The sequence below is a fragment of the Heterocephalus glaber genome, unplaced genomic scaffold (assembly GCF_053883595.1).
Source record: "Heterocephalus glaber isolate CG9 unplaced genomic scaffold, H.glaber_assembly_v1.0 deba00001481, whole genome shotgun sequence".
NCBI lineage: Eukaryota > Metazoa > Chordata > Mammalia > Rodentia > Bathyergidae > Heterocephalus > Heterocephalus glaber.
Window position 1 is genome coordinate 44,758,595 of NW_028258317.1, and position 20,783 is coordinate 44,779,377.

Here is a 20,783-nt window from a genome sequence, read left to right on the forward strand (position 1 = left end):
GGCAGGCGCTGGGTGGGTCACGTGGGCTCCCAACAGTTTAAAGGTGCGGGCACCTTCCTGCTGTGGCTTTGCGTTCCTACGCTTTCTTGGATCTGTTCTACCTGCGGCGCATCTTCCCGGCCTCTGAAGGCTGGCGTGTTCCGTCCTGCCCAGAGCCGGGAGACTCTGGAGCAGAAGGAAGGAGCAGGTGCACAGAGCCTCGCCCAGAAGCGCCTACTGGGTTCCTACAGGGCTGGCCCTGCCGGAGCCCACGCGCCACACGTCGTGCCGGGGCTCCCACACCGAGCGGCCTATAGCGTCCTGCGGCAGAGGGACGTCAGAGTGGCGTTGTCATGGGTGGGGCCCTGGGATCCCGGGAGGAGCCTGGCGGGGAAGTCCTGCCGACGGTGACAGCGTCCCGTGGCCCCAGGCATTGAGCCTCCCTACCGCAGTGGGCGATCCCGAGAGCGCGCGGTTTCCACACATCCCAGCCCCGAACAAGCAACACTGGAGCAAAAGGTCTCGTTCTCCGGAAGCAAAAGCGTCCGATGTTCGAGTCACCTACGCGTGGCAAGTCCCGCCCCGCGCAGGTGTGCACTCGAGATGGAAAGACCCCGAGAGAGGAGGGCTGGACAGGAAGTCTGGGCTGAGCCTCCCTCCCTGGGGACTATCGGAGTGACTGGAGGTGCAGGTGCTTCTAGGCCCTGGGAACTTAGACCTCTGTTGACTTGTTAGAACTTGTTGATTCCGCTCCGAAGCCCCGCCTTCCAAGGCGTCAGAAGGAACCACACAGACCTGGAGCCTTTGTACTGTCAAAAACAGGTGGCTGAGCACCAGATGTTTTGCAAAGCTGAACAGTTTTTTTAACTTCCCGCAGCGTTCCCAGCTGGGTCCTTTATGACATTTCCGCAAACGTCTTCTCAGCTAAGAAAGATTAGCAAGTCTTTACACCAGTGAACAAACCTGGGCTGTCTAATGTGCTAAGCTTTCTGTTCTGATAGATTTCCGCATTTTAAAAATATCTCAACAGCTCCACTTACCACATCCTCAGACTCCCTTCTCATAAGAGGAGAGCATTGTGAAGAGATGTAATGGTTAAGTGAGCTGTAGCTAATGCGATTATTAAACCACCATATCTTCCCACACACACACTGGGCTTTTTCCCTGAGCTAGATCCCCAGCCCTTTTTACATTTTTTATTTTGTAACAGTCTTACTAAATCGCAGCAAGCCGGGCTCTTGCTCCGCCTTCCAGAGTGCTGGGGTTACAGGTGTGTACTACCACACCGCGCTAAGCCACCATAACCTGTAGTTGTTATCCTCTGAGCAGTGTGTGGTCCTCCAGCCTCAGTCTCCCTAATAGCTGAGATTACGGGCATGTGCCATGGCACCCAGATTAAAAGCTTTTTAAACATTTAGTATACTTTTTTGTATATGTTTTACATTGACCTTCTTACCTACCTTTTGACAAATAGATCATGCAGGTTGATTTAACTTGATAACTGAAGTGTAAGATTTAGGTGCCTTCACTTTCATTTTCCAACAACACTTTTGTTGTTTTAGGAAAGGGGAAGTTTTGAAGGCAAAACAAAAAACCACTGGAAAGGAAACAGCGCTTTTTCCTACTTGAGCCTAATTAACTTTTTTTTTTTTTTTTTTTTTGAGATAGAGTCTTGCTCTGCAATTCAGGATGGCCTTGAACTCTACCCGGCTGAGCTTGAACTCATGGTAGTACTCCTTCCTCAGCCTCCAGGGTGCTAGGATCACAGGTGTGTGCCACCACACCCTCCAAGCCTATTAACCTTTAAAGAGTTTCAGCAACAGGGGGCCAGGCATTTAGCTCAGTGGCACCATGCCTGCCTTGCAAGCCCGAAGTCCTGAGTTCGATTCTTGATACCAGAAAAAAAAAGCTTCAGCAACTGAGCTCAGTGTGGTGGTGCATGCAAGTAATACAAACACTCTGGCCAGTCCTGGTGGTTCATGCCTGTGATCCCAGCACTTGGGGAGGCTGAGGCAAGAGAATTGCCTCAAGTTGGAGGCCAGCCTGATTTCCATATGCCATAATGAGACTCAAAAAACCAAACAAGCAAGGGAAGGAAAGGGGAAAAAAAAAAATAAGATGTGTTACAGTCACTGAAGGCCAAACTTGTAAAAGAAGAGAAACTACCACATCCATGTAGGATGAATAGCAGTGATTGATATTCTAAATAGGTATCCATCACCTGGAAGAGGGGCTTGACTCACCCTTACTGAAAATCATTGTATGCTTGCTACGTGACTTGCTCCCCCATTTCACCCCCACTTAATCAATATTAGCTGGGTGACTGTACATGTAATCTTATTGATTGGTCCTGGCTTTGTCCCACCTCATGCCCACCTTTTAAGTTTCCACTGGGTCTTACAGTTTTGTCCCACTTTGTACCCACCTCACCACATGGCTTGGCTGTATAAGACATCCTTGAAAAGTGGGGTGGGCGGGCAACCCAGTTTCCGGTTCCCCTTCTGTCTCAGGCAGAAGCTTGCTTTCTGCCAATAAATTTTTCCTACTCTTAAAAAAGAATTAAGATGTGTTATGTACACATACCAACTCCCCATGATGAATGTAATCATTGTGTACAGGATACATGTACAAATTTAAAAAAATGTTTTAAAGCAAACAAAATCCAAGCACTTGAGAGACTGAGTCAGGAGGATCATGAATTTCAGGCCAGCCAGGGCTACACAGTAGGACTGTTATTGGGTAGCTTTCTTCCAAAAAGTAGCTCACCAACTTTAGTTACCAGGTTTGGGGTTGCTCACCCCTCTTTCTGGAGTTGAATGCCAGGTTCTTCTTGGCTCAGTCAAATAAAACAACCAAAAAGCAGTGCTAAAGTCTATTCAAGAAAGTAAAAGGGAAGAGTGGGAGAGAAACTGGCTCTGCAGAGTAAGCTTGGGCAGAGTAAAAGAAAAAGAGGGTGAAAGCAAAGATAAAATACTGCATCTGGGAGACATAGTGTGGGCTGTCATGGAAAACTAAGATAGCACTGGCTCTTCATGGCTGCCTTTCTTTTATGCTATCCAAATCTCCAGAAAACCCTCGAGAATGTCTACATCTGGGTCCTGACAGGCAGTGTTAGGATTCTCACACCTCAGGCTGATATCAAGTCTAGGCCATCCTATTGAAAACCTACTCCAGTTCTGAGAAGTCCACATTCAGGGCTTTGGGAGCTGTGCAGCACATGTGTGCAGGACTTGTGCTTAATAGGTCATGCTTACCTCCCCAGCCAGTTTTACCATGCCCTAATCTCCTATCTCAGGACCTGTCTCAAAAAAAGAAACTTAGTTGCTTATACATGTTTTACAAGATTAATTAATATACAAATATATAAATACATGGGAAATATAGAATGGTGTAATGGATAAAAGAAGTCAGTGTTTGTAGAGCTAATAATCATAAAACAGGCCGGGCTTGGTGGCACATGCCTATAATCCTAGCACTCAGGAGGCTGAGGCAGGTGGATCACTGTGAATTCAAGGCCAGCCTGGGCTACATAGTGAGTTGAAGCCCAGCCTGAACTACATAGTGAGAAACTGTCTCAAAAAGCAAAATCATCATCATCATCATCATCATCATGAAATAAATCCATTATTTCAGGAAGATGTCAAGAACAGTGGACCCTTGAGTTATGACTGGCCTGACATACAAATAATGAAATGAGCTTGCTCCTTGAGGCACCCTTTCCTTCCTTGGGCCCTTTGACTAAGAAAGAGGGGTTCTGAACTAATGGTGACTCCTTCCACACCACTGCCAACACCACCATGAATGAAGAATGACTGAGACAGTGGCAAGTAGGCAAGCAGGAGGGGGTGGTGTGTGCCCTCATTCCTCCGTCTCCCCGTCCCCTGCCCCTCAGATTCCCACTACATGGGCCCCACCTGGCTGAGTGCTGCCCCAGGCCAGCTGCAGTCCCCTCCCTGGGTCCCAAAGTTCTCCTGCCCCCCTTTCCTCTAGATCACAGGTGTGTCTAAGCCTCCATCAGAGACAGACAGGAAAAGCTGGAGAGACCATCTTTCTAGTAGAATAGAATGCCATAAAACTGCTTTCTACTATGGACCTTTCAGCAATAACTCCAAATACATGGCCCTAAAAGCAGTCTCCAATTCTGTGTAATTGTGGGTTTGTAGGGTAAACTTGTAAATGGGAGAGGGAGACCCCTGAAAACCTGAGTGCTGCAACCAGAGCACTAACAACCCCACCTCCCTTGCAGTTAACATCTCCTCAGGTGTGGAGCTAGTACCTTTACAGCCTGCACTCCTGCCTTCCCCTCGGACAGCAGAGGCTCTCCAAGCACTGCCTGCTACTTGAAGCTCATTTCATTGAAAAAATAACAATAAAGTCCATCTGGCGGGTAGTGTTCATCATCACATTTGATTAACACCTGGAGAAATGTCCTTGCAGATTTTTATCTGCCCACACCGCTTTTCAAAAGTTTATTGTTAAAAAAAAATTAGCTGTGTGGTGATGAACACCTGTGATCCCTGAACTCAAGAGGCTGAGGCAGGAGGATCACTGTGAGTTCGAGGCTAGCCTGGGCTACATAGCGAGACCCCCATCTCATTTAAAAGAAAAAAATAAGTTTCATGCAGAAAAGTACAGCAGGATTATTGCAACCACTAACCCATTTTAATAAAAAGGAGCATTTCTGAATTTCAGCTTGTCCATAGGGTCTTCCTATATTACTAAAACTTCTTTCTTTAATTGTTCCCAAATACTAAAATTCAAAGGAATACCCCAGTTGAATCACCAATATTTCTGCTGTTACACTGACAGGGACCTATTTCACCATTCCAGCAGCACAGTTCTAACAGAAGAGAGCATATATCCACTGACACCTCACTGTGCTTCCATTTTCCTATGCCTCTCTTCATGTCTGCCAGAATTCTATTTTTACCAAGAGTTCCTGCTTCAAAGAAGTTGAGCTGTCACTAGTTTTTCAAGGAGATCACATGTGAATTATACCCTGAGTTCTCCTATGTTTGAAAATAAATTTTTCCCAAGCTGGGCATGGTGGTATACACCTGTAATCCCAACTGTCACGAGGCTGAGGCAGGTGGATCGCCATGAGTTTGAAGCCAGCCTGGGGTACATAGTGAGTTCAAAGCCAGCCAGAACTACATAGGGAGACCCTGTCTCAAAATAAATTAATAAATACATTTTTCCAAAGACTTGCTATTGAGATTCTGGAAGTTAGCCAGCTTCCCCACTCACTCCACCCCCTACAGGTGACATAATGTTGTTCTGGAGAAAGCCAATCTGTTACATGGTCAGATTTGAAGAGGATTTTGTGTTCTTGAGTCATTTAGCTGTTAGGTCCACTGCCACGAGTCCAGTGAACTTGACCAGCTGCCAATTTCATATGCCAAGCAAGTGTCGTGTTGTCCTTTGTTCTAACTTCTTATTGTTCAATGACAGCAAACGACATGTGATAGCAAGAAGACTGAAGATGCCTACTCTTAGTAATCTGTGTTCTCCTTAACTCAGTAAGTCCATTCAGGGCTGCCCCATGCCCAGAATCATGTGGGCTGCTAGTGATGGTGGGTGAGGTAGGCACCACTAACAAGGGCATCATCCCTGCCCTTAAAGGGCTGGGTCCCCACCAGTGACAAAGCCACTCCATTCTGGATGACTTAATTTCCTTAGCTACACTTAAGAGGATTAGTTATCTAGCAGCTGTATTTAATCTGCTGGACCCTTTGTTATTTTCATCTTGGGCTATACTTTGTCAACACCATTTTTTTTCTACAAGACTGTCTCTTGAAAACTACATCTATATTTTCTGCAACTTTATCTTTATTGTTCTCTATTTCAGACCTACATCTAGCATTTAAACTATCACACAACCAAACTGGGGAACATTCCATAATACTGCTGGTCTGTATTTTACAACAAAAACAAAAAAACCCCTGCTAATATTATTAAAGGTGAAGAGTGGAGAAATGTCCCAAAACAAAGCAAAATTAAGAGATATGACAATTAAATGCAGTAGGTGATCCTGGACTGATATATAATACACAGATGCTCTAAAGGACAACTAAAGAAACTGAAATGCAAATACAGCAAATAAAAATATAATTATAGTAGATAAAAACTAGAATACAAATGTATTTTTCAATATATTTTTTAATTTGATAACTTTATTATGATTCTATAAGAGAATATTCTTTTCCTTAGAAAACACATACTAAAGTTTAAGAATTCAAAATTAAAAAGGAAAAAAAACTGTCTAAAGAAGAATACGTATGAATTCATTCTCCAACAATCTTTTTTTAGAAAGCAATTTAGACATATGTATCAAACTCCTTAAAAATGTGCATTGCCTCTAAGCTAATAATTCTATTTAGGGGATTTTTTGCAAGCAATTAATTAAAGGAAAGAGTTTTGCATGAGACCTTAGCCTATCATTTTATTGATAGCTACAATTGAAAAATTATATTTCTATAGTTGTTCTAAATCCAAGGATTTAATGCTGTCATTAGAAAGCTTGCTGAAATGTAGATTATTATTTCTTCTTCCTTCTCCTCTTCTTCTTCTCCTCCCCTCCTCCTTCTCTTCCTTCTCCTTTCTTTTTTTTTTTTTTTTGGTAGCGGGGACCAAACTCGGGTCCTTTCGCTTGCGCAGCAGGTGGCGAAACCACTGAGCTAAATCCCTGGGCCCCTCCTTTTTTCTTTTTTTCTTTCCTTTTTTTGAGGCAGGGTCTCACTATGTAGTTCAGGCTGGCCTTGAACTCACCATGTAGCCCAGTTGGCCTCTAACTCATGGCGATCCTCCTGCTTCAGCCTCCTGAGCACTGAGATTACAGGATTCTGCCACCATGCCTAGCTCTTCTTCTTCTTCTCCATACTCTTCCCCTTCCTTTTCTTCTTCTTCTTCCTCTTCTTCTTCCCCTTCTTCCTCCTCCTCCTCCTCCTCCTCCTCTTCTTCTTCTTCTTCTTCTTCTTCTTCCTCTCCTCTCCTCCTCCTCCTCCTTCGCCTCCTTCTCCTTCTTCCCCTCCTTCTTCCCCTCCTTCTTCCCCTCCTTCTCCTTCTCCTCTTTCTCCTTCAGTTTGAGAGGTTTGGGGATTTTTTTTCTTTTTGTGGCAAGACTTTATGATTGTTATGGCTGTTATCTAGATGTCCCCCCAAAGTCTCATGCACTCATACGCGGGGCTCATAGTGACTGGATCATGGGTGTGTGATACTTGATCATGGGTCTGTGATACTGGATCAGTCCACTGATTGGTTTAGCAGGGTTCTGGTGTGGGTGATGGATTTACTGAAGATGGAAGACCTACCCTTGATGTGAGTGGTGCCCACCAATAGGCTTGTAGTTTGGATGGAATAAAAAGAGAGAGCATAAGGAAGGCTGCTGCTTCCTGCCCACCACACCATGGACTGTTTTTCCTCTGTGATGACCCTCTGCTATGGGGTCTTGCCTTGGAACCAGCTGAACATAGACTGAAACCTCCACAAACTGTGAGGCAAAATAGACCTTTCCACCTTCAACTTGTGTCAGTATTTTGTCCAAGCAACAAGTTGCTAAGACAGTGATGCAATCCAGGCTGGCCTTGAACTTGCTATGAGACTCAGGCTGGCCTAAAACTGAATCTTACGTCAGCCTCAGCTTCTAAGCGCTAGGATCATAGGCGTGTTTCATAGGGCGGGGTTTGAAGAAAAACTTAACATCATTTATTATTTCATAAGGTAATAGACCCTCAAGAAATTTGCACAAAATGTCTATTAAAAAGACAGCTTCAGTTAAAGTTTAGTGTAAAAAGGAATAAATACATGCCTCTCTGTCTCTCACACTAAGCCAGCTAAAAAACTTAGACAGAATGTATTGCATAGCTATCCAAGGACGCTGAAAAGCAAATAACAGCAAGCACACAGGGAAAACAAGGAAACTGGAGTTGACTGTAACCATTTTCTTTCTCAAATACAGTATCACCTGGCCTGGCCTCAGTGCAGTCCCAAGCCAGGAAAGATGCATCTTTGTGGGTGAAGAGAGCTCTAAACTGGAAAGAGCTCCTGTGAAATGGAAAGGGCTCTCCTAGTGGTGACAGTGATGATGGCCACAGACAGCACAAACCTGGCCACTGGGTAGCACAGGACAGATAGGTACAGACAGCACTGCAGAAACTTAGAGAATGGGCCCCCTCTCCCAGGCCCAGAGGGAACTTGCAGCCTGAACCAAAATGGCTCTCTCACAGAAGTACAACACAGGTATCACATGTAGGGAAGGCAATGGTAACGGAATACTCTATTGTTTGTATCCCTTTGCCTGTGTGTGTGTGTGTGTGTGTGTGTGTGTGTGTATATATATATATACACATGTGCTGTGGCTTGAGCTATCCAGGGCCTTGAGCATTCTGGGCAAGTGCTGTACCACTGAGCTACAGCACTGTCCCCCCCCCCACACACACACATTGCGTTTAACTGTCATATCTTTTTACCTTTTTTTCTCCAGTCTTTGTCTTTCATAACATTAGCATTTATTTGTTTGTTTGTTTGTTTGTTTTATTTTTGGTTTTTTGAGACAAAGTCTCACTTTATAGTGCAGACTGGCCTTGAACTTGTGATAGCCAACCTGGCTCCATTTGTGTACCTCACTCCATTTGTGTAAAGTTGAGTAATTTCAGGTGGTCACCTTCCCCTTCCTCCTCCCACCCTTGGGAGTCCCCTCAGTTAATGCATAACAGACCACTGCATCCTGTGTGAGTCTGCAACTATGGTACCTTCACTACCTTGTAAACAGAAGACTTGGGCACCTGTGTGATACTTTATTTTAACTAAACTGTGTGAAACTGCCCCTGACGTCCACTGACTTAGCAAACTTCTGTTCCTATGAAATTCTGCTTGTGCTTCCCCACTCCCTGAGCCCTCCCCAAGTAGAAGAGCTCTTAAAAGAGCCCTGCAAACTGCTTTTCCTTTGTCCAGAGTTTTTGGAGGACCTGAGCCTGCTCTGGACCGCTGGCTATTATAATAAAGGATTCCATTTCATTCAGAGTGTGGCACATCTCTATAGTTCCAACTCGCCTGGCCTTACAACAAACTCACTATGTAGCTCAGGCTGGCCTCAAACTCACAGCAATCCTCCTGCTTCAGCCTCCTTAGTGCTGGGATTACAAGTGTGCACCACCACACCCAGAAATATTGGCATTTTTATACTTCTAAAACAATATCAGCATATATTTTGTAGGATTTAAACAAGACACAGTTTCATGATACCCAAAACATACAGAATACATCCTGACATTATTGACATGAAGAATCATGAAAATCTTGGGGCCAGGGATTTAGCTCAGCGGTACCAGTGTCTGCCTCGAAATTGCAAGGTCCCGAGTTTAATGCCCAGTACCAAATAAATAAATAAGTCATGAAAATCTCAATTTACATAGGAAAAGATAATGAATAAATGCTAAAAGTGAGATGTTACATATGTTGGAAATACATGATAGACTCTAATGCAACTACTATTTAAAAGCTGCAGCCAAACCTGGTAACACAGAAATGTAATCCCAGCACTCTGGGACGCTGAGGCCAAAGGATCAAAATCTGAGCCCAGCCCAGGCAACGTAGCAACTTAGCAAGACCTGTCTCAAAATGCAAAAATTAAAAGGGTTGGGGAAGGCCTTGGGCCCAAACACTCTTTAAATAAATGGAAAAATAGAAAGTCTTAGTAAAGATATAGAAGGTATAGAGACATCACGTATAAACTTTATGACAGAAAACACAGCGACTAAAACAACTTCCAGCAGACTCTAAATGACATAAGGAAGGATCAGTGAACTTGCTAGATCAATAGAAATTCCAACTGAAAGAGAAAAGACGATCCCCTCCCCATCAAAATGAAGTCTCAGAGATCTGTGAACAACAGTAAAGCACTGACATTCATGTCATTGGAGTCTCACAAGGAGAGCGGAAAGAATGCACACCAACAAAGAAATAAATAGAAAAAAAGAGGACTAAACATTCTCAAAATGTCAAAAGTCATCAGATTCTAAACAGAAAAAAGACGAATCCAAATTGAGATGAATTTGAAAATAGAAGCAGTCTTGAAAATAACCACACACAGAGAAACACATTGCTTACAGGTAAATAACAATTCAAGTGACTCTGGAAATAGAAGGTATCATTTTTTTGTAACAACATTTTTTTTGCAGTACTGGGGATTGAACTCAGGACCTTGTGGTTGCAAGGCAGGCGCAATGCCACTGAAGTAAATCCCCAGCCCACAACATTTTTAATATGCTGAAAAATTAGTGATGTCACCTCAAATTAAGTGAACATATCTTTCATGAATAAACATGAAATAGACACACTCAGAAAAAAGGAATTTAATAATTTGTTTAAAACACACTTGCTCTGAATAAATTGCTAAAGGAAGATCAGTCATAAAGAAATTACTGTATTTGGTTTATTTTTTTTTATGTGGATGGTAGTATTGAGAATTAAATCCAGGAACTTGTGCATACTAGGCAAGAGTTCTACCATGGAGCTACATGCCATGCCTAGACTAAAAGAAATTATATTAGAAGGAAAGTAGAAACATATAGAATAAAGGAAGAATAACATAGAGCAGAAAAATCCTGAGTGAATAGATTATTCTTTTTCTCTTGAGTTCCTTAAAATATGTTTGATGTACAGGTATAATGACATATGGCTGTAATCCATCCCAGCTATTTGTCAGGCAGAGGCAGGATGATCACAAGTTTGAGACCAGCCTGGGCAACTTAGCAATTTTTTTTCATTAAGTTTATCAGTACATTTTAGGTACACATTACAGTTACATTCATCATTGGGATCTTGTACCTTTACATGATGTATCTTGGTTCTTATTTTTTCCCCATTCCCCTGCCTCCCTTCCCTATTTACAAAGACTTTATTTCTATTTTTTCCTTTTCCCATACTTTTTCTTTTCCCTTCTTTCCTTTTGCCTGCCCCTTCCACTTCCCCTACTCCTTTAGACTTTTTCTTCCTATTTCACATTATCAATTATACATCTTTTTTTGGTACTGGGGATTGAACTCAGGACCTTGCGCTTTTGAGCCAGGCGGTGGAACCACTGAGCTAAATCCCAGGTTCAGTTATACATTTTGAACCTGATTTACACTTTTAGTTTTTCACACCAGAGAAACTATTCAGTAGTTACACATGTGTGTCCTCTTTATTTAACTTAATAGTATGGCCTCAGTATGCATCCATTTAGCTATAAATGTCTCTAGTTTCTCATTCCTTATGGCTGAGTAGTACTCATTTTATAGAAAAACCATATCTTTATCCGGTCTCCAGTTGATGGGCAATTGGGCTGTTTTCAAGTTTTAGGTATTACAAACTGTGCCGCTATAAATATGGGTGTGCATATATCGCTGTGGTATGATTCTTTTAATTCTTTTGGGAAGATAATCAGAAGAGGAATAGCTGGGTCAAATGGGACCCCTAATCCTAGTTCTTTGAGGTATCTCTATACTGATTTTCACAGTAGTTGAACCAATCTACACTCCCACCAACAGGGGAGAAGGATTCCTTTCTCCGCATAACCCTGCCAGCATTAGTTATTGGTTGAATTCTTGATATCAGCCATTCTTTCTGGAGTGAGGTGGAATCTCAGTGTTGTTTGCATCTGCATCTCTCGAATGACCAGTGAAGTTGAACATTTTTTCATATATTTATTTGCTGCTTTTACTTCTTTGTCTGTGAAATGTCTATTCATTTCAGATGCCGATTTTTGAATTGGGTCTTTATTTTTTTTTTTTGCACTTTATTAAATTCTTTTATTTGTACATTGTAGGTATACAACACAATGACATTTCTCACTGGGAATTGTACCTTTACATAATGCATCTTCGTTCTTATTTTTTCCCCATTCCTAGCCCTCCCTTCACGCCCTCCACCCTTCCCTATTTACAAAGACTTTATTTCCATTTTTTCCATTTCTCATCATTTTTTCTTTCCCTTCTTTCCTTTCCCCTGCCTCTCCCACTACCCCTACCCCTTTGGACCTTTTCTTCCTATTTTGCATTATCGATTATTCATTCTAATCATTAGTACATTTTAGGTATACAATATAATGACATTCATCATTGGAAATTTGCACCTTTATATAGTCTTTCTTGGTTCTTATTTTTCACCCTTGCCCAGCCCTCCCTTCAACCCCTCCATTCCTCCCTATTTACAAAGATTTTGTGCCTATTTTTCCATTTTCTCATATTAATCCCATTCCCTTCTATCCTTTCCCCTAGCCCTCCCACTTCCTTCCCCTTTGCCCCTCTTCTTCCTATTTCACATGACCTATTATACATTTAGTCCTTATTTACACTTTCAGTTTCTCACACCAGAGAAACTATTCGGTATTTATACATGTGTGTCCTATTTATTTCACTTAAGAGTATTGCCTCAATGTGCATCCACTTAGCTATAAATGTCTCTAATTTCTCATTTTTTATGGCTGAGTAGTACTCCATTTTACAAAAAAACCACATTTTCTTTATCCAGTCTCCAGTTGATGGGCAATTGGGCTGTTTCCAAGTTTTAGTTATCATAAACTGTGCTGCTATGAACATGGGTGCACATATATCACTGTGGTATGATTCTTTGAATTCTTTGGGGAAGATCCCCAGCAGTGGAATAGTGGGGTCAAATGGGACTTCCAGTCCTAGTTCTTTGAGGTATCTCCATACTGATTTCCACAGTGGTCGCACCAGGCTACACTCCCACCAGCAGTGGAGCAGGGTTCCTCTTTCCCAACAGCCCCGCCAGCATTTGTTATTGGTTGATTTCTTGATAGCAACCATTCTTTCTGGAGTGAAGTGGAATCTCAGCATTGTTTTCATTTGCATCTCTCGAATGACCAGTGACGTTGAACATTTTTTCATGTATTTATTTGCTATTTCTACTTCTTTGTCTGAGAAATGTCTGTTCATTTCAGATGCCCATTTTTGGATTGGGTCTTTAAATTTGGGAGATCTGATCTTTTTAAGTTCTTTCTAGATTCGAGATAGTAGACCTTTATCCGAGGAAAAGAAGGTGAAGATTTTTTCCCACATTGTGGGTTGTCTTTTCAAACTGCTGGTGGTTTCTCTTGCTGTGCAGAAGCCTTTTAATAAGAAGAGATCCCACTTGTTGATTGTTTGTGCTAGTTCACGGGCTACTGAGGTTTTGTTCATAAAATCTTTTCCTACACCGATGTCTTCAAGGGTTCTACCTAACCTCTGTTCCAACTAGTTCAGAGTTTCTATTTTAATATTTAGATCTTTAATCCATTTTGATTGTAGTTTAGTGCATGGTGAGAGATACGGGTCTAGTTTTAATCTTTGGCAAGTTGAAGCCCAATTTTTCCAGCACCAATTATTAAAGAGGCTATCTTTCCTCCAGTGAGGGTGTTTGGCTCCTTTGTCAAAGATGAGATGGCTCAGTGTGTCTGGTGTTGTTTCTGCATCTTCTAATCTGTTCCACTGGTCCTCAGGTCTGTTTCTTTGCCAGTACCATGCTGTTTTTATCACAGGAGCTTTGTAGTATAGTTGCAGGTTGGGGATTGTGATACCCCCTGCCATGTCTCTGTTACCTAGAATTGCTTTTGCTATTCTGGGTCTCTTCTTGTTCCAAATGAATTTTTGGATTGTTTTCTCAAGGTCTATGAAGTCTGCTGCTGGGATCTCAATTGGAATTGCATTAAATCTATATAGCAGTTTTGGAAGTATGGCCATTTTCACTCTATTAATCCTTCCTACCCAGGAGCAGGGGATGTCTGTCCATTTTCTGATATCATCTTCAATCTCTCTTTTCAGAGTGCTATAGTTTTCAGAGAAGAGGTCTTTGATTTCTTTCATTAGGATGATTCCTAGGTATTTCAGTTTTTTGGATGCTATTGTGAAAGGAATTATTTGCCCTATTTCTCTCTTAGTGAGTCTATCATTGGTGTAGAGGAAAGCTATTGATTTTTGTGTGTTGACCTTGTAACCAGCTACTTGACTGAATTTGGTTATTAAGTCTAGAAGACTTTTGGTGGAGTTCTTGGGGTCTTCTATATAGAGTATCATGTCATCTGCAAATAATGACAATTTGACTTCTTCATTTCCTATCTTTATTCCTTTTATTTCTTTCTCTTGTCTAATTGCCATGGCTAATGTTTCCAGAACTATATTGAACAAGAGTGGTGATAGTGGACATCCTTGTCTTGTTCCTGATTTGAGTGTGAAGGACTTCAGTTTTTGACCATTTAGTATGATATTGGCTGTTGGTTTTTCATAGATGGCTTCTATCAGTTTGAGGTAGAGACCATCTATTCCAGTGTTTTGTAGGGTTTTTATTATAAATGCGTGTTGGATTTTGTCAAATGCTTTTTCTGCATCTATGGAGATAATCCTATGGTTTTTGTCCTTGGCTCTATTGATATAGTGTATTACATTGATTGATTTGCGTATATTGAATCATCCCTGCATCCCTGGGATGAATCCCACTTGATCAGGGTGTATGATCTTCTTGATGATCTTCTGCATTCTGTTTGCCAGTATCTTATTAAGGATTTTTGCATCTAGGTTCATTAGTGAGATTGGCCTATAGTTCTCTTTTTCAGTTGGGTCTTTCTCTGCTTTGGGGATCAAGGTGATGCTTGCTTCCAGGAATGAATTTGGGAGTATTGCTTCCCTTTCAATTTCATTGAAGAGTTTAAACAGTAGTGGCAGCAGTTCCTCTCTAAATGTCTTGTAGAATTCAACAGTGAAGCCATCAGGGCCAGGCTTTTCTTAGTTGATAAGTTTTTAATTACATTTTCAATTTCATTGGTTGATATTGGGTTGTTCAGAACTTTTAGGTCTTCTTCATTCAACTTTGGTAATTCATATGTATCTAGGAATCTGTCCATTTCTTCTGTGTTGTCCATCTTATTGGCGTATAAATTCTGGAAGTAGGTATTGATGATCCTCTGGATTTCTGCTGGGTCTGTTGTAATTTCACCCTTTTCATTCCTAATTGCATGGATTTGAACCTTTTCTTTCCTTTTTCTGACAGGGTTGGCTAAAGGTTTGTCAATTTTGTTGATTCTTTTGAAGGACCAACTCTTGGCTTCATTGATTTTTTGTATTGTTCTCTTAGTCTCCATTGCATTGATTTCTCCTCTGATCTTTATAATTTCCTCCCTTGTATGAGCTCTGGGATTGTCCTGCTCTTCTTTGTCTAGAAGCTTGAGGTTCAGCATCAGGTTGTTTAATTGGGCTCATTCTGTTTTCCTAATATGTGTATTCACTGCTATGAATTTCCCTCATAAGACTGCTTTCATTATGTCCCATAGATTCTGATATGTTGTATTTTCATTGTCATTTAATTGAAGGAACTGTGTGATTTCTTCTTTAATTTCCTCTGTGACCCATTGCTTATTCAGAAGTGTATTGTTCAATTTCCACATGTTTATGAAATTTTTTGTTTCTTTTGCTATGGATCTCCAATTTCATCGCACTATGGTCTGACAATATACAGGGGATAACTTCAGTTCCTTTGCACTTACTTAAACATGTTCTCTGTGTGAGTATGTGGTCTATTTTGGAGAATGACCCATGTGCAGCGGAGAAGAATGTGTATTCTGATTTTGTGAGGTGGAACACTCTGTAAACATCTGTGAAGTTCATTTGTTCAAGAGTTCGATGGAGTTCTTGTATTTCACTACTTATTTTTAGTCTAGTTGATCTATCTATTTGTGACAGTGGGGTGTTGTGGTCCTGCACTACAATTGTATTAGTGCATATATGACTTTTCATGTCCGTTAGTATTTGTTTTATATAGTTGGGTGCACTAGTGTTTGGTGCATAGATATTTATGATTGTCATCTCTTCCTCTTGGATTCTTCCCTTTACAAGGATGTAGTGTCCTTCTTTGTCTCTCTTAATCAGCGTTGGTTTGAAATCTACTTGATCTGCCAAGAGGATAGCTACTCCTGCTTTTTTTCAGGTTCCTGTCACATGGAGTATTGTTTTGCACCCTTTAACTTTCAGTCTATGAGTTTCCTTTTGAATTAAGTGTGTTTCTTGTATGCAGCATATTGTTGGATTTTGCTTCTTGACCCATTCTTCCAGTCTATTTCTTTTGATTGGTGAATTGAGACCATTAACGTTGATGGTTATAACTGAAATGTATTGACTTGTCATTGCCATGAGTTTTTCTTTTTGTTGAGATCTCCCCCTTTACATTTAATTTCTTATTGCACCAGATGGGTTCATTCTGCTTTGCTTCCTGGGGTTGTGATCCTCAATGACTGTTCCTAGGATATTGTGTAAAATTCTTTGGAGTGCTGGTTTGGTATTCATGAAGTTCCTAAGGTGCTCTTTGTCATGAAAGTATCTTATTTCTTCATCAATTTTGAAAGATAGTTTTGCAGGGTACATCAATCTGGTTTGGAGGCTGTTTTCTTTTAGGGCTTGGGATATGTCACTCTAAGCCCTTCTTGCCTTGATGGTTTGTGTTGAGAAGTCTGCTGTGATTCTGATGGGCTTTCCTTTGTATGGGATTTGTTTCTTTTCTCTAACTGCTTGTAGAACTTTGTTCTTCTGTTGAGTTTCTGGAATCTTAACAATTATATGCCTATATGTAGATTTTTTTTGATCAAGGCTATTTGGAGTCCTATATCCCTCACTTATCTGTATGTCAAGTTCTTTTCCCCTGCTTGGGAAGTTTTCTGCTATTATTTCTGTGAAAAGATTTTTCATGTCATCTGCACTCTCTCCTGTTTCTTCATTGACTCAAATCAGTCTTATGTTATTCTTCTTTGCATCATCTAGCAACTGCTGGATTGATTTCTCCTGTTCCCTTATAATTTTGAAGCAATTTTTCTTTTCCTGGTCACTAATTGCAATCTTATCTTCTATATCTGAAATTCTGTCCTCACATTGGCTCATTCTGCTGTGTAGACTTTCAATGGAGTTTTTCATGTCCTGGAAATCTATTTGCATCTCTTTTATGGATTCCATTTGTTTCCTATGTTGGGATTCCATCATGTTCCTCAGGTCCTCTCTAGATTTATTAATCATGTCTTGCAGTAGGGGCACAATTTCTCCTGTTATCTGAGAAATTATTTCTGATTTCTTTTTTTCCAGATCCCCTTTTGTTGCCAGTTCAGTGTGTCCAGGTTGTTGAGTATCAGAGTGTTCCATCTCATTTCCCTTTGGGGTTGCTGTAGGTGATCTGGAAGCCTGGTTTTGAGACTAATTTACGTGTTTTCTCATTTCGACCGGGGGCAGGGCTGTTGGTGCCTGCACGGATTACCTCCTCTGAACTGGGAGGGGTGGGACAGGGGCTGGGAGCAGCGGTAGGGATGGTGGCTGGGAAGCCCCTTCCTCTGGTCCAGGAGCAGTGCTATGGCAGCTCAGAAGCCCCTTCCTATGGGCCAGGAGGGGCGGGACAGAAGGTGGCCCAAAAGCCCTTTCCTCTGGGGTGGGAGCAGTGGGAGGGATGGTGGCCGGGAAGCCCCTTCCTCTGGACCAGGAGCAGTGGGACGAAGGCTCAGAAGCCCCTACCTCTGGGCCGGGAGCAGCAGGACTCAGTACCGTGGTCTGGTGGTCTGGTGGTCTGGTGTCCTCTGCGTCTTTGTAGTGTGGAACCACGTGGCAGTACGGGCCGGGGGAGGGGGGGGGGGGTTCCAGTGGATTGTTGCTGGGGCGCGGGCTGATTCGGTGCGTTCCGCGTGACTCGGGACCTCAGTGGGGTGTCCACAGAGCTGCCTGTCTCCAGCAGGCTGATTCGGTGTGTTCCCCGTGACTTGTGACCTCGGTAGGGCGCGCACAGACCTGCCTGTCTGCAGCGGGCTCAAATTGGGTCTTTATATTTAGGAGTCTGATTTTTTTTTTTAGTTCCTTATATATTCTAGAGAGTAGTTCTTTTTCTGAGGAACAGCTGGCAAAAACTTTTTCCCACATTGTAGGTTGTCTCTTAGGTCTGTTTGTGGTTTCTCTTGCAGTGCAGAAGCTTTTTAATAAGATGAGATCTCAGTTGTTGATTCTTTGTGCTGGTTTCTGTGCTACTGAAGATTTGTTCATAAAGCCTTTTCCTATGCCAATGTCTTTGAGACAACTTAGCAATTTAATGAGAAACTGTCGAAAGAAAGAAAAGAAAAGAAAGAGAAAAAAGAAAAGAAGAAGGAGTTGCTAGGAATGTAGTTCAGTGAAGGCACTGGGTTTAATCCCAGTACAAAAAACAAAAACATGCGGGCATGGTGGCACATACCTGTAAACCTAGCACTCTGGAAAACTGAGACAGGACGATCACAGGCTTGAGCCCGGGAAGGACAATTTAGCAATTTAGTGAAAACCTGTCTCAAAATAAAAAGGGCTGGGACTGTAGTTCCATGGGAAGGTCCTGGACTCAATCCCCAGAACTGTAGGGGGAAAAAAATTGGTGACCTTTTAGCAAGACTAAAAAAGATCACACACATTACCAGTATCAGAAATGTGAGGAGGGTTACCACTACATGGTGGAGGTTTGTACACTGCTCCCAGGATGTCTCACTGCGTAGGCCAGGGTCTCACTTTGTAGTCCATCCAAGCTAGCCTTGAACTTGCCATGCAGCCCTGGCTGGCCTCCAACTTCCTGTTTTAGTCTCCCAAATGCTGGTGTTTTCAGGATTCCAAAAAGGGTAACAGGCAGTACAACAAGCTCCCAAGTTGACAGACAGGTGCAAGTCCTGATTCTTCACCTGAAGTAAATTGCTTCACATTGTAGGTCTGTTTTCTTATCTATAAAATGTGCTTGTAATATTTTACTCAAGGACTAAAAGGTGAGATAAAATTAGAGTAGGTAGAGAGCTTGGTATATAAAATATGCTTAGCAAATGATAGTTTTTATTCATCCTCTCCCATTAGGAATGACTTTTATTGATAAGAAAGGAAATTTGTTTCTTTTGTTTGCAATTATATAAATTCATTGTAAGACAACTTTTACTTTGCTAAAGTTTTCCAATACTATCTTACCAAGCTGATCAAAGGCTTTGTTGCTTTGAATGTATCTATATATCTAACTAAAACTGCTATTAAAGTCCACCAGGAAAACAAATGTAATGTGACTTTTATTTGATAATTTCATAATTAGAAATTTCAAATCTAGTGTCCATGAGGGAAGCATGAGCAGTAACTGCAAGACTAATGCATCAAGTTGTAATTTTGCAGAGCTCACACTAGGTGGCAGGTTTCAAACAATTTTCTAGGTTACAAATTAGGGTTTTTCTGTACTCCTAGCTACCTGAGACAAAAAGTGGAACCTTCCTGCTTTTTCCTTGTGGGAGACTGTTGAGATTTTTTTGGCAGTTGAGTTGTTTGGACACCTAGTTGCCAGGTAGCCAAGTACAAAGAGACAGGCACCTACAAGTGGCCTCACACCAGTTCATGAGGCAGTTTGCCTGCGGTAAGAGTTGACATTAAATTGGCATAGATGCTCTGCATACCTGATCTGAGAGGTCAGTGTTCCATCTCTGGCCATCAAGGTTGCTGCTGTCCTGGCACAGCCACGTGTTTGTATGATCATCTCACAGCAATCATTCACCCTTTCTGCAGTCCTCAGCATGTCTCACACCGTATAACTAGACTTGCCCCACATGATCCAGCAGTTCCTTCTTTGTATACCTTTCACCACCCTCAAACGTCTCCCACCCCTTGACAATGTGGACACCACTGGGAACATCTCAGAGCTGTCTTCTCAAATCTATGATGATTATCATTAATATCTACAACTGCCCCAGTCCCACAAGATTAGCTGGGCAGCAAAAGAAAAGCCAGGTTAGAGTCTCTCAGCCCCTGGCTCTTCTTTGCTACTTGAAAGTTCCAGTAGCCCAGTTTCCCCGGGGATAGACATGGAGGGCACATAGGGAAGGATTAATCACATAGAGGATTTATCAAGGCCAGCAGGGTCTAGTGCCCTGGACTCTGAGTCCCTGAGTTCCCTTCGTTACTTGACTGTGTAGTTAGAGTTCAGGCACACTCGTCAGTCTCCTTGGCCTTGTCTGTTGGCGTCACTCATGTTCACATGGGGCCCCAGTTCTGACTCGTGGATGGATTGCCATGCTCCATGAAATACAGTATGGAGGTGGCTATGGTCCTTGCCTAGAAAGCTCAGGTTAAATAGCTCATTAATTCCACCGAGGCTTCTGCATAAAAGGTCCTTTTCCATAGGGATCCACACGGATCATTAACAGAAGACATAGATTTTGTGCAATCTGTTGCCATACAGTTCCTCCCCCAAAGCCCAAGGCCTGATTATCTAATTTTCCCACTACCAGGCACCAGAATAAACTGTTAGTCCTCTGGGGAATGTCATGAGTCAAGGAAGACATAAGGTGCAAGGGTGCCTCTGTTCACAAACTTAATTCTTTCTGTTCTCATCCAATTCGGTTTGTGACCAGAATTGTTGAAAGAATTGAGTTTGTGAACCTAGGCACCACTGTGCATTTTTAGTGCAAGCACCACCACTCAACTCCACCAGTGCATGGTTTTAAAGTTTTCTTTGAAGCTGCACAGCTGGAGCAGCGCAGCATTCTCCTGTGCAGAGGCCCCAGTCCACCCCCTGGTTTGAGAATTCACTAGTAGCACTGACTGTACTCAACATATAGCTATACTCACAGCTAAAATTTATTGCAGTGAAAGGACACAAAACAAAGTTGGCAAAGAGAAAAATCACATGGCACAAAGACTAGAGGAAACTGGGCACGAGATTTTGAGTCTTCTGCCAGCAGACTCGTATAAGATCTGTTGCACCCCCCCACCAAGAAGTTGTAACCTGTGTGAAATGTTGACTACCAGACAATCTCATTAAGA

General features: G+C 42.1%; 1 protein-coding gene across 2 annotated transcripts in view; it reads right to left on the reverse strand.

Annotated features, from left to right (window-relative positions):
• The window catches only part of Kdm4c (lysine demethylase 4C), a 453,670-nt gene that overhangs the window by 413,352 nt on the left and 19,535 nt on the right, over positions 1-20,783 (reverse strand). The window lies entirely within an intron of this gene.